The sequence below is a fragment of the Pelodiscus sinensis genome, chromosome 4, assembly GCF_052426305.1.
Source record: "Pelodiscus sinensis isolate ZL-2025 chromosome 4, ASM5242630v1, whole genome shotgun sequence".
Taxonomy (NCBI): Eukaryota; Metazoa; Chordata; order Testudines; family Trionychidae; genus Pelodiscus; species Pelodiscus sinensis.
This window is the reverse complement of record NC_143055.1, coordinates 115,977,994-115,993,648: the sequence shown is the minus strand read 5'-3', so window position 1 is coordinate 115,993,648 and position 15,655 is coordinate 115,977,994.

The following is a 15,655-nucleotide window of genomic DNA, read 5'->3' as shown; positions in this document are numbered from 1 at the left end:
GTTTTTTTTCGAAAAAAGTAGCCTTTTTTTGAAAAAACTTCACCTGCGTCTAGACTGCAGCCACGTTCTTTCGAAATTAAATCGAAAGAACGCGGCTTTTCTTTCGACGGTGGTAAACCTCATTTCATGAGGAAGAATGCCTTTTTTCGAAAGTGCTCTTTCGAAAAAAGGCGTTCTTGAATGCCAACAGGATTTTTTAGAAAGAGAGCATCCAGACTCACTCGCTGCTTTCTTTTGAAAAAGCGGCTTGCTTTTTCGAAAGTACTGCTTGCAGTCTAGACACTCTTTTTCGAAAAAGGCTTTTTCGAAAGATACTTTAGAAAAAGCCTCTTTCGGAAGAGGCTTGCAGTCTAGACATAGCCATACTCTGTTATTTTGAAATAACAAGCTATTTCGAAATAAGTGTGCAATGAAGACATAGCCTCAGAGTTAATAGAGAGGGATTTTTACTAGTCAACAAATTCACTATTTAAATTCTTCCACGAGTGAGAGAAAAAAGGATTATGCTGACTCAGGGATTTTTATAGAACATATAAATCAATAATTGAAAAACTCCCAGGAGCTATTGCTACATAGAGTGCCTTTGTAGCATGCCAGTTTAAAGAGCAAAAATACAAGACAAACATTTTCTGTGACACAACAAGGGGACAATATAGGTTTCTGGCAAAATTGCATTGCAAGTAGACTAGAACAATTCATGATTTGTCTGCTCAGTGAAAATAACTACCATGCAATTAAGACTGGAAATTCTAGGACAAGAAAAGATAAGGAAAAGAGATCCAATGTATGTACTACTGCAAAGGTGTCTCTCGAAAAACAAAAACAAGGAACTCTCAGGAAAAAAATCTGTAGAATTCAAGTTCTCATTCATTTTCCCCCTTTTGTTTGTAGTAAGATATTATTGATCATAAAACTATGAAAAAGAGAAGAAACAAAAGTAATTTGGAATAACAAATCAGACCATTGAGCCTTGTAGTTTTACTATCACCTACAAGTGGTCAGAACTTGATGTTTAAGGTAAATATACATGTGTGCTAATTCCTTACTAATTCTTATTAAATCATATTTCATGCAAGAGTGCACTACTTTTTATGGACAGCATTGCATAAATATTTTTGGTTTAACACTGTTAATTAACACTATTTATTGCTATGTTTGTATTTTATGCACGACCTCAAGTACTTTTCTTACTACTAAAAGTATTATAACACTGTATTTGGTTAGTATCCCTTCTCCCAGGCATCAGAGGAAGTTTCTCTGGGCTATATACATTTAAGTTGTCCAACTGAAGTCAATGGGATTACTCAATGGCTAAGATCTAAAGGATCAGGTTCCAAATTTACCCTAGGCTATAAAGGTGCTTGCAGTCAAATTTTGTGACCAGCCTCCCCAAAAATATAATGTTGATATAACTGTTGTGTTTTTCTTGTTTTCTCCAGATCCACTTTCCATCCAAATCTACATTGATGATGAGCCTAGGAACCACTGATGGCATTTTTTTGTGTTATTACTGTTGGCTGTGGGTTTAGAGAAGGATACTACTGAAATTAATACTCTCAAGCTTAAAGATTGCTCTCTTTCCTATACTGAGCCAGTACTTTTATATATAACCAGCATAAATTATCTAGCAGCATTAGAAAGGATCATGGCCAAAATAAAAAATAAAGTCATACTTGTGGAAATATGTTCCCATTGAGAATAAATTAGCATCTAATATTCTCAATAAAGCAATAATTTATCCCGCACCAAATCAAAGTGCAAGGAGCAGCTGGTAATGTGTCAGGGTAGGAGTGCAGCAGTGCAAACATGCTGTTTATTAGCATTATTCATAATTTTTCTATCACAAGTAGCATTAGATTATTTACTATTCACCATAAGGGTATAAAAAGCGCATTCAAGCTTCAAAAACAGTGACAAGTTGCCTATACCTAGCATTTTTCTCTGGCAGAGATAGAAAAAGCCACTCCTAAAACTCAGCATGCCATTTTTTAATTCACACTTATGTTTCCACTTGAAAAAGCAAGGCAAAACAAACTATTCCTCTCTGAGAAGCACCATGGGAATAAGTTCCCTCCCAAGTTTAATAATTATCAGACAAAAGCATTTCTCCCACTCCCTACTCCAGCCTGAATATGGCCTGCTTATTAGGTCATAGTTTTGTGTTCCCGAATTTGCATAATTCACAGATGTCAACCTGCTGGTCTACTGTGTCCCACAGAATCACAGTCTTTGTTTTCTTTGCAAATCTTTCCCTTTTCACAGCTGTAATTACAGATAAACTGGTACAAAAACTGGTAAGTAAAGGCCAGTACTCAGCATTATATAAATATAACAGTCCTCAATTCAAAATACTCCCCAGGTTGATTCTGCCTACATCGTCACAATTTAAAGCTGCAATAGGTGTATGTGTGTTTAGAATAATTATATTTAACTATCAGATAGCTAGAGGAAATTCTAACAGTTGTTTTAGTGCCATTTAGAACTTCAACATTTTACTCACAATAAATAAGAAAAAAATAAATCATTTATGGGGTCTGTCTATACAGCACCCTAAATTCAGAATAAGATACGCAATTTGCACTATGCAAATTACGTATCTTATTTCACTGTATTTTGAAATAGCTTATTTCAAAATTTGGCATGGCTACACAGTGCCAAGTTTTGAAATAACATGCTATTTTGATACATCCCTGAACCCTCATAGGGATGCCGAAATAGCACACCTGTTATTTCGAAAAATATTTCAAAATAACAGACGCATTTAAAAGATGTGGGGTAGCTATTTCGGGATACCCCTGGAATCCCAAAATAGCCCCATTGTCTAGACCTGTGAACCACTATTAGGAGCCGAGAGTATGCAAACAAAGAAAATTACATTTAGATTTTCTGCAGTCATTAAGGACTGTACTAGAGAGAAACAAAGTGGAAAATTATTTTCCCAATAACGTATAAACACATTGTTAAAATTTATTCCTCTGTCTAATTAGCATTGTAAATTATTCAGCTTTATTCCAGCTTCATACTGTATTTTTTATTATTATTATTATTATTAAAGATCAGGACTACATTCATACTTGCAAACAGAATCCTAATTGAAGGTTCTTCTGGGATGATGTGTAGTGAACAGGAGAATAAAATAAACAACATAAAATAACAAAAAATAAAATAATCACCATTTTATAAAAGCAGGGAAAGAGGAAAGAATGGCATGGCTTAAGCAGCATACTCCAGTAAGCTTATACAAACTTCATTATGCTAATTGAGTGAAATGAAGAGATGACATTGCTATGATTCAACAGCAGAAATGATGTGCCATCCTACCAACATTTGGATGGTCAAGACATAAACATATAGTATTAACAGATTTTTCTTATAGACAGATTTGAAAATAAAAAATGATCACAAAAACCACAAATGAAATTTAATTCACTGGCTTTTCAGATACACATTTGCTTTCCACAATTGTCTTTTCTATGGGTTAGATCTTCATGCCCAAAGCAAGAACCTATTTTAAGTTAATTACCTTAGTGGCAAAAGGGCCTCCCAAGCAGGTTGATCCAGCCCGCAGAAGCCCTGCTGCTCCCCTGCAGCCAGGCCAATTAGGGTCTGGGGGTGGGGGAGTATGCAAAGTTTCCTCCACCCTGCCCCTGCCATGCAAGAAGTGCACGGTGTTTAGAACCACATGCTCCTGACAGGGTGGAAAGAGGCTTTGAGTGCTCCCCTGTCCCCAGGCCCTAATTGGCCTGGGGGCAGAAAGGGGAGCATACAAAGTCTCCTTCCACTGCCAGGGGCATGGGCGCCTAGGAGGAACCTTAGGGAGGGGAAAGGCATTCCCCCACCCCAAGACCAATCATGGTCTATGGGTGGGGAAGCAGGGAAGTATCCTACCCTCGCCTCTTCCGCTAGAGGTCCCGCCCCTTGTGGTGTGGCCCAGGGCCACTTAAAAATTTCCGAAGTGGCCCCTGACAAAAAATTATTCCCACTCCTGGATAAGCATGAGGAATTTTTCTTTTTACATGTGATTGAACATCACATCTATCAATTTTAATCTTGTAGAATTGCTGATTGGTACTAGCTTCAATAACACAAGGGTATCAAATCTTCATGTCAGATAAGACAATTAAAATTGTAGATGACTGAATAAATTCCAGACTACCACAACCTGGTGTATCTGCAAAATGGGGCAAGAAATTTTATAACAACAGGCATTCTCAGATGTTTTCTGGGAATGTCTGCTTTTGGTCCAGATGGAAAATACTCAGAGGAAAAAGATCTCTCTTACAGCATTTCCACAGTTCCACTTTTATTTGGAATCTGAACATGGAGATGTAGATAAAAGTGAAGGGTTGGGTTTGGTTTAGTTGTTGTGTGAAGATTCAAGGATATGTTATTTTAACTATCTCTAGTAAAAATAGGTTAGATTCTGCCACCCTCACTCTTTTTTATAGTTTCTTTATGATCTCTTGTTATAGCTCTGAAATGAACTCTAATGTCTGAATCAATACCCTTCCACTAGATTATGTGTTCTATTCCACATTGCTGTGCTTTTCCATATCTTGATGAAGAAATAGGCTCACTGTTTTATATTTTAGGGCCTGATTATTCAGCCCTTACTCATGGGCTGTGTCTAGACTGGCAAGTTTTTCCGGAAAATCAGCAGCTTTTCCGGAAAAACTTGCCAGCTGTCTACACTGGTCGCTTGAATTTCCGGAAAAGCACTGACGATCTCATGTAAACTTATCAGTGCTTTTCCGGAAATACTATGCTGCTCCCGTTCGGGCAAAAGTCTTTTTCCGAAAGACTTTTGTGCAAAAGGGCCAGTGTAGACAGCATAGTACTGTTTTCCGCAAAAAAGCCCCAATCGTGAAAATGGCGATCAAGGCTTTTTTGCGGAAAAGCGCGTCTAGATTGGCCACGGATGCTTTTCCGCAAAAAGTGCTTTTGCAGAAAAGCATCCTGCCAATCTAGACACACTTTTCCAAAAATGATTTTTACGGAAAAGTTTTCCATTAAAAGCATTTTCGGAAAATCATGCCAGTGGAGACGTAGCCAATGCTGATTAGAAGTATCTACCCATACTAGTAGCTGGAGTGAAAGCTTCCTAAAAACTGGCCCAAAGATACCCAAACCATGACCCCACCCTAAGCCACCCTAACCTTCCAAATTCTCTGCCCACTCCTCCTGGCACTCACCCAGGATAAAAGTAGGAGAGTATAGTCATGGCCCCCTACACTAAAGCCATGCATGATACAAAATTTGTATCTCTATCTGCATCTGCAGAAATGATCTTCATATATCCATATCTGCAGATAAAGTGAATATCTGCAAATTTGCAGGGTTCAAGAGCAAAATTTGTATCTACATCCATATCCACAAAAAATGAACCATGGATGTGAATACCTGAGAATATAAAGCATATATTCATAGATTTTCAGAGCACTACCTACCACCTCCCCATCACCACCCATTCCAGTGCCCTTATTAGTCTCCTCATGAATTTGTGCTACAATTTAGTGTTGTTTAGTAATTTAGCTACAATTCATTGTTGAGTCTGTCGAAGAATCTCCTTAAAGTGGTCTCAAACTGCAGGCCATGTAAAGGCTGCAGTATATTCGCAGTCCAGCCCAGGAGACTTGGTGGCTTGGTGTGGGGGTAGGTGTGCCAGCACCATCCCATAAACCCTATCCCTTCCCACCACTAGCCTCCACTTGGACCTTCCGTGAGGGCAGGGGACTGGACTTGGTAATCTCTTCAAGGTCCCTTCCAGTTCTGTCTGGTAGTCTATGACTCTATACTGTACACAACTGATGAAATGCATTTGTAACACCAACAGACCCCGGTCATCAGTGGACAGAATCGGACCTGGGACCTCTGGAATTTAGTACATGAGGAACTACTGCACAAGCTAAAAGTCAGTTGGCTATTAGCTAAGGCTATAGAGCAGACTAATTAGTCTCTCTGTGAGTTGTTTCAGTGCCACTAGATGGGACAATACACTTACACCCTGGAAGTGATCGAGTTATTCATTGAGCATACCAGACAGCTTATCATTCACATAACAAAGACCCAGAGGCAACTGTAGGTTTATCTCCCCACAGAAGGTATCATGGAACTAGCTGCTGCCAGATTGCATTCTCCAAATGTAGTGACTCAGAACCAGCCCCAAGTAAGCACCAATAAATCAGTGGCTGATGGTCCATTTTGAAGCGTGTGGGAGAAAGGAAAGCGATCAGGAATAGTCAACATGGATTCACCAGGGGCTATGCCTGACCAACCTGACTGATTTCTATAACAAGGTAATTGGATCTGTGGATATGGGGAAGGTGGTGTATATGATATATCTTGACTTTAGCAAACCTTTTGATATGATCTCCCACAGTATTCTTGCCAGCAAGCTAAAGAGGTGTAGACTGGATAATAGACTGTAGGATGGAGAGAAAGCTGTCTAGATTGTCAGTCTCAATGGGTAGTGATCAACAGCTCGATATCTATTTGGTGGTCAGTATCAAGTGGAATGCCCCAAGGTTCTAAGGCCAGATTTGTTCAACATCTTTATTAATGACCTGGTTGAGGGGATGCATTGCACCTTCAGCAAATTTGCAGATGACACTAAGCAAGGGGAGAGGTAGCTACATTGAAGGGTAGGGATAGGGTCCAGAGTGACCTAGACAAACTGGAAGATTGGTCCAAAAGAAATCTGATGGGATTCGACAAGGACAAGAGCAGAGCCCTGCACTTGGGAAGGAAGAATCCCAAGCACTGTTACAGGCTAGGGACTGATTGGATAAGCAGCAGTTTGGCAGAAAAAGACCGAGGATTACAGTGGATGAGAAACTAGATACGAGTCAACAGTGTGCCCTTGTAGCCAAGAAGGCTAACAGCATATTGGGGTGCATTAGGAGGAGCATTGCCAGCAAATCTAGAGGAGTGATTATTCCCCTTTATTTGGTGCTGGTAAGGCCACATCTGGAGTATTGCGTCCAATTCTGCCCCTCCCCCATAGAAAGATTGTGGACGCATTGAAGAAAGTCCAGTGGAGAGCAACAAAAATGACTAGGGGGCTGGAGCATATGTCTTACGAGGAGAGGCTAAGGGATCCAGGCTTATTTAGTCTGCAGAAGAGAAAAGTGAGGAGGGATTTGATTGCAGCCTTTAATTACCTGAAGTGGGGTTACAAAGAGGATGGAAGGAGGCTGTTCTCAATAGTGACAGATGACAGAACAAGGAGCAACAGTCTCAAATTGCAGTGGGAGAGGTCTAGGTGGCATATTAGGTAAAACTATTTCACTAGGAGGGTGGTAAAGCACTGTAATGGGTTACCTAGGGAGGTGGTGGAATCTCCATCCCTAGAGGTTTTAAAGTCCAGGCTTGAGAAAGCCCTGATTGAGATGATTCAGTTGGTGTTGGTCCTGCTTTGCACAGGGAGCTGGACTCAATGACCTCATGCAGTCTCTTCCAACCCTAGGATTCAATGATTCACATTGGTGAATTTCTGTTTAGATCTCTTTAGATCGTCACTTAGGGGATTCCAATAGAAGAATTCTCTTTACCTTGATCCTGATGGTTCAAAAATCTTTGAGTTTGTTGACTGTGTGTTTCTGTTTGCTCTCTCTCTCTCTTTCTTCCTTCCAACCTCTCCTTCTTGTTCTCGTTCTCCCTCTCTGTATAGGTGGCATTTCTGTTCCAGTTAAGTAATGGAGACAAAAAAACAAAAACCCTAAGGAATGATCTACATTATCATCCCTGTATGGAAAAAACTTAGGATTAAATCATTTCAAATAGTTACCAGTCAATGCTAAATCTATAGCATATGGCCTTGTTCCAAAATTAAGCTACTCTGCCCGTTATGAGTGCTGTCTGCAGCATGCCCAATGCACTTTAATGACCCTCCCTTGCCAAGTTTCACATTAAGGAAATACAGAATGATCACAAAATGGTTTCTAGCACTATGTACAGTTACTAACTTAGCATAACCCCACATAAAACTGTTTCTTGAGTTACCTATTATGGAATGACATTAGCCACTATATACTTGAGACAGCAACTAAAAATCCAATACAGCCCTGCTTTTGTCTCCCTGTTTAAAATTCCTGAAAATATTTTATCTTAAAATTGGTACATTAGGTTTGGGGACAAAGTGAAATGTTTCTGTAAAATTGGACTAGCATATTATACCATATTGTCTAAATCAGAGACTACTGCATTATCAAACCCCAACAGGGCCAGAGTTAAGCTTGTGATTGCTGCCTGAGAAGAACTTTAAAGCTTGTTGTGGAAATGCCACCATAAGGCTGAATTGTCTACGCTTCTAGTGGTCAGTGTTTTTTCCAACTGTAACTTTATTGACAGTTAACATGCCCTCAGAAAATGGCTATGTGCCTGCAGCTTTTAATTTTTTAATTCACCTTTACAGAATCTTTTGTAGCAGTATTAGCTAAATATAGTTCAGTCACATGTAACTAGCTGTCCTTTGGTTAACCTAAAATCCCAGTTAATTACGATTTTGTCTCTCTTCTCTGCTGAACATGCAGCAGCTATCCTTAAATTACCTAACACATTTTTGGTGATTATCAAGACCCAATCACCCCTTGTAAAACTGAAAAACAAACACACAAAATGAAGAACCTAACCACTCCTGAATGTATTATGTAAGTATAGATAGCCCCACATTGCTCCCTTGTTAACTAAAAATATTGATTTTTTTTTATTATTAACAGTAACATCTTCCCTCCATAGCACTCTTCACCTAAGGATCTCATAAAAATTTGATAAATATTAATAAGCCAACATCAACACACTGTGAAGGAGCTAATTATTACTAATACATTATTTTATAGTTAAAGATACAACGATATTAAAGGACTTGGCCAAGTGCACACAGTAAATTGGTGGTAGAACCAGAATTAGAATGAAGAGGTAAAATGAAGTGGATGGGAGTTTTGCCATTGATGCCAATGAAGCCAGGTTTTACCAAAAGCATTCTTACTCCTTTGTTTTAACTACTTTACTGCCGATTGGGGATTAAATGAAACTCCATTTCTCCCCCACAAGTATCTGAGAACTCTCTCTACTCTATTGAATAAATGAGAATATACAATTATTTATAAAAAGATAATTTAGCATGTTCCAAGTCATGTGACAGTTTATGTGCTACAGTTGTTTTACTTTCTACACGTGGAAACATATCACGCTGTAGTGCACTTCAGGCAAACCAATTCATTTGAGATACTCAAACTTACATTTATTAAGTGAGGCAGGTTTCCTAAAGTGCTGATTTCTGGCATTTTATGAATGCTGCCTCACTTAATAAATGTAAGTTTGAGTATCTTCAATTAACTTCTCTATGTGCAGTGCACTGCAACTTAGGAAATATTAGTTTTGGTAGTGGAGCAGTGCTGAGAAACTACCAGAACTATATAAAAAAAAAAAACATTGTCGCTCTTTATAAATTTAGACAGTGAATTATTTCGGTGGAATGCTGGGAGTTTTTAAAAAAAGTTTTTCCTATTTTATATTATTTGAAAGATGCAAAATTGTTAACAACCTCCACAAACTAACTCTCAAAATAAATCTGTAACAATTCAAAAAAAGAAGGAATTGATACTGCACCACTTCAGGAACACGCATATTCAATAGTTCATAGTGCACAAAACTACCAATACAGAAACATTCGAGAGGAAGGAGGGTCTTAAAGTTAGGCCAGTGGACTGAGACTCAGGAGATCTGGCTTTGCCAGACTTCCTATCTGATTGTCTTGGACAAATCACATTATTTCTGTGTCTGTAAAATGCGGACACTAGTACGACATCACTTTTGTGCATTCATCTATTTGGCCTATCATAATGAGGCTCTAGTCTCAGAATCTCTCTGTACTACTGCAATACAAATAAATAGCAATGATCATTTCCATCATCCTGTAAATTATACATGCTCAGCAGAGTCATGCTAATAAATTTAGTCTCTGTAATCATGGTTGAAATTTGATGGGGACACATCTCCTAAATGGAGTCTACATTTAGTTAAATATATGTTACAGACAAACAACAACATAAGAATGTTAAGGTTGCCAGGCCAAACATTAAAAGTTATGAAATGCCAGAACTAAGGTTGTTTATGAATTATATGACCACATTTCCCCTCCACAGGAATCCAGCTTCATTCAATGTGCAGTGCTTACTGAATTTATATTTGTACACTTTTCCTTTTAATCGTGATCATTCACCATGTCTTATATGCTGCAAACTGGGCAAAACCTGTACTGAATATGCAATTATTAATTTCCTTCAGTGCTTTTCTCTGGTCCTCTTCTGGTAGCTGAGGGCTTTACGAACAGTGAACTTTTCTTTATAACAATCTGTGATGTGAAGGGGTGGCACTATCCCCATTTTACAGATGGGGGAAGGATGAGGCTCAAGGAAATTAAGACAAAAGTTGTCAAACAAATTGAGTTCTGTAAATCCCCTTCCTCTTTTGGGCCTATTCCAGCTAATATGTCATGAAAGATAGTCACATAGCATGGCTGACATTCATGTCAAATTGAATGCTCCTACGCTCTACTCTGCGCTGGTTATGCCTCAGTTGGAGTATTATGTCCAGTTCTGGGCACCATATTTCAAAAAAGATGTGGAGAAACTAGAGAGGGTCCAGAGAAGTGCAACAAGAATAATTAAAGGTCTAGAGAACATAACTTATGAGGGAAGACTGAAAGAATTGGGTTTGTTTAGTTTAGAAAAGAGAAGACTGAGGGGGGACATGATATCCATTTTCAGGTATCTAAAAGGGTGTCATAAGGAGGAAGGAGAAAACTTGTTCATCTTGGCCTCTGAGGATAGAACAAGAAGCAATGGGCTTAAACTGCAGCAAGGGAGGTTTAGGTTGGACATTAGGAAAAAGTTCCTAACTTTCAGGGTAGTCAAACACTGGAATAAATTGCCCAGGGAGGTTGTGGAATCTCCATCTGTGGAGATATTTAAGAGTAGGTTAGATAAATGTCTGTCAGGGATGGTCTAGACAGTACTTTGGGGTAGGGGACTGGACTCGATGACCTCTCGAGGTCCCTTCCAGTCCTAGTATTCTATGATTCTATGATTCTATGCTCCCTGTCCTGTTGAGCATTTCTTACCTTGCATTTATATACAAAACATTTTTTCTGCACCCATGCTGTGAAGTCTTAGCTTACATTCTAATAAATAATCATAATAAATATCACTAGTGATATGATAAATCATAAGTTATCTTAAGTTTTAAATTCTGACCTAGGGTGAGAATGCAGCAGTGTGACATTTACTATAGATACTTCAGCTGCAACTTCCAAACAGTTAATACATCGATTTAATTAAATTCTTACCATGTGGCACAGGAAAAAAAGCATTACAAGAAGTTAACTTGGCTCGAAATAGACAAAAGATTCAATCCAATGAGCTGAGGCACAGTGAATTAAAATGTATGTCCCAGCTGAAAGACTTATATGCACAGATGAGCTTTTGCTCCAGTATTTTAGAGGCCCTCCATGCTTTACGAGAATGCAGCAATGCTCACTACCATTGCTCTAGGGGAAATTCAATTGCTCTGAAGGAAAAAATATTCTTCACATTTTATTTTTTACCCTCGCTCTCAAGAGGCAACATCATCATAGGGTTAAAAAAGAAAGAACTAAACACATTCATGGAAGATATGTCCATCCATGGTTATTAACCAGAATAGGCAGGAATAGTGTCCCGAGCCTCTGTTTGTCAGAAGCTGGGAATGGGTGACAGGAAAGGGATCGCTTGATGATTACCTGTTCCGTTCATTCCCTCTGGGTCACCTGGCATTGGCCACTGTTGGAAGACAGGAAACTGGGCAAGATGGACCTTAGGCCTAATCCAGTGTGGTCATTCTGATGATATGTTCTCATCTTTGTTGATAAGGTATATCTGCATGTTTGGTAATAAACAAGATTATTTAAGCATGTACCAAAATTACTTGTACTGTTTTCACGATAGAAAATTATAGGAGAACTAGGGTGTAATGTGTCCTACACACATCCTCTCCCTCGCTGACATGGCCTGAAGGACAAAGGGTTGGTACAGGGCTTATGTGATGCTGTACATAAATAGAGCCTTATAATGGTGGAATGGAGAGCGGTCATGGTTCAGTGCTAAGTCAGTATTTATACAGGGTCAGGGACTGAACTGGACTACACAGTGACAAAGTGGAGGAAAAAGCTTTAAAAAAAAAGATCTGGTGTTTTGGTAGTTTTTTTTAATTTTTAAACCCTTGCTTGTTTTCTTTTGTTGTTTATTAGTTTCCATTGATTATGAGGCAATATTGGCCCCATGCTCATGTGGGGGCATAGTTACAGATCAAAATAAGAACTTGCCTTTTGTGTGGCCTGATTAAGAGCCATCCACAATCAATCCCCTTGGACTCCAGCAAGATAGGGGCTGCTACTGAGGCTAGCAGAAAGGGGGATGGATGTGAGGAGTTAGTGGAGCAGTAGCTTAGTCCTCTGTCCATCCCTCCTGCTGGCTAGCAGGACTAGTATTGGTGGCAGGGGGGAGAAGTATGCTGCCACTTTGTCAGGACTAGAGGATACTAAGTTATTCTTCCCCGAAGTTAACCAGGAGGCTCCTCAGCATGGGACAATTCAGTATTGATCCCAAGGCAGGAATGGGCATTATGGTAAAGATTTTATAAAAAATTAGGTGCCTACAACTGGGCTCCCAAGGGTATGTCTAGACTACATGGCTCTGTTGCCAGAGCCATGTAGATTAGTTTGCTAGACATACCCAAATGAAGCGGTAATTTAAATAATCGCTGCTTCATTTAAATTAAAATAGCTGCTGCACTGTGCCAATCAGCTGTCTGTCAGCTCAGCACGGTAGTCTGGACGCTCCGCGGTTGACATCAAAGGCATTTGTCTACCTCCCCAGTAAACCTCATCCCATGAGGCATACCGGGGAGGTCGACAAATGCCTTTGATGTCAACCGCGGAGCGTCCAGACTACCGCGCTGAGCTGACAAACAGCTGATTAGCACAGCACGGCAGCCATTTTAATTTAAATGAAGCAGCGATTATTTAAATTGCCGCTTCATTTTCCTATGCCGGGTAGCCTAATCTACATGCCTCTGTCACCAGAGGCATGTAGTCTAGACACAACCTAAGTCTAGACACACCCTAAGTCTTCTGTCTTGAGACTTTGGAGCCAGATTCTAAAGAAATTCACAATCTAGAACCATATTCAAATGGTTGTAAACACTATATTGTCTATTTATGTACAGCCCTTTCCTACCTGCATTTTTCAGTGAGTTTTTATTTTAATTTTAGCCCTTGTTGCCTAGCTCCAATCTCCCCTTTTTCAATCTTTTCCAAATATTCCCTTAATATTTTTGGGAATATACACATCCATCCATCCATCCATCCATCCATCCATCCATCATCCTTCTAGTTTTATCTCTGCCTTTTCTTTTGCAGTATGACTTTGTGCCCCTTCCAGTTTATTCTCTATATTTCATTGCTAATACTCACTCACTGAGACCTCTGCCCAACCCCTCTCCCCCTTTCCTATGCACAAACAGTAAGGTCACTGAAGTTTAGCCCTTCTGTTCTCTTTCAGGGATGGGAACAGTCTCTAGGAACTATGAACACATATCCATGATGCTTTGGAAGCTATGTGACAACATTTACTTTCACTATAGTTCTGTGACTACTAATGTTACAACCTCTCTCCTCACACCTTTCAATACAAGCTCCCTGAATCTAGTGACAACCTTGCCAATGTCTTCAATGGAGTTTGGTTCTAACCCTAGAGCTCTTAAAAACAAAAGAAAATTTGGAAAGGCCACTGAGCTGTATCAGATTCTAATCACAGATATGAACCCATATCCTGTGCTCAAACAATGCTCTACTCTGCTCTCTCAAAGTGATTTTTGCGTGGAAAAAAACTATAGCCACTTGATAGATAGAAACCCATGAAACCTCAGAGGGACCTCTAGACTGGCAGATTCAATTTGCTGGGTTTTTGTAACTTTTTTCCAATAGTTTTCAATAGTATAGTCCCAGGAAGTGGTACAACCAAATTATACCAAAGTTACAAGAATGTTTAATGTAAGTCGCATGAGTTTGCTCTGCATATGCTTTTTTTAAAAATGAGTACCACAATGGCAAAAACAACTATATATTTAGAAAGCTGGATTCACTCCTACTCATCAATGATATTTTTATTGTTGTGAAACTTTTTTTTTAAGCTTCCTTCTCATCATCTTGGAAAACAATATTAGAAACACTACAAAGGTTGTCAGGCCATTACAAGTAAAAGGAATTTGCTCACAAAGTTGGATAGAAGAAATATGTGGAAATGTGTGGAAGAATATGAACGTATTTCTGCACACGTAACAATTTATTCATGGCCACATAATATGCTCCACACCCATGACTGCATCATCAAGGTATCAATTCTTGGCTACTTGGTATTAAAGTTAGACCTGTAAGCAATCTCTGGCAAATAACAAGATTTCAGTTTTTCTGACGGTCCTTCTCCTCGCCTAAGTCTAGCTTGAACGTCTTGCATGCACTGAACATTAAACTGAGGTATAGTCTTGTGTTTAGACTTTATGAAATGCTTGTTAAATGAGGCATGCATTAATTAATTAATTTAAAAATATTTTTACCTTGTCTATTTAAAATATTTGAGGCAGCATTAATCTTACTTATCTTTATCACATGCTATAAGGGAACATTTAAGTTTTTGCTTTATATTTTTTCTGCTCTGAAATGGTGAGCCTGCCAGGAGGCATCACTTCCTGTTCATCAGGAAAGCTATCATACCCAGATGGGCTATTGCAGGACATTACAATATAAAAGACTATGTGTATTTCCATCTTCTAGAATTCAAGCTGAAGGGAGGAGTCCTTTGGGGAAATTAAGATTGTGAACAACATTTTTTTTTTGGTCTTTTCTTTGCTGGTTGGACTCTTGTCAGGGCTAAAACTATACACAGAAGCAGAGATCCCCAGGGTTAACCTGTGTTACCGTGAAAAACATTCAGAGCTGACAGATCACTACAACTATCATCTTGTAAAACCACAGACCATAAGTCATTTGCATAGATAAGTTTGTTAGCTTTGATTTTATAAAAACTCGCTCGTTTCTTTTTTCTAGTTTACTGTGGGATTGGCTTCAGGCATTGTCTTTGCTGTGAGTTCCAGAGGTACACACTGAGGGTATGTCTACACTACAGCGCTAATTTAGTTCGAATTAGTTAATTCGAACTAAGCTAATTCGAACTAGTTCATCTAGACCTAAAAACTAGTTCGAATTAGCATTTTGCTAATTCGAACTAGCATGTCCACATTAAGTGGACCCTGAACCGGGGTTAAGGATGGCCGGAAGCAGTGCCGGCAGGGCATCAGATGAGGACTTAAAGTGTGGAGCTGCTGCCACAGTCTAGCCGAGGTCTGTGCTTAAAGGGACCTGACCCCCACCCCGGACAGACAGTTCTCAGGGCTCCCCACTTGCAAAGCAGTCCTGGCTTGGAGTGCTCTGAGTGCCCACACTGGGCACATCACAGCACTCGGCCATCAGCCTGGCTGCACTTGCCGCAGGCTGCCATCTGGGAAGAGCGGGCAATTGGGGGGCTGCAGGAGAGCTTCCACCCCCAGAAGCCCACAGAGC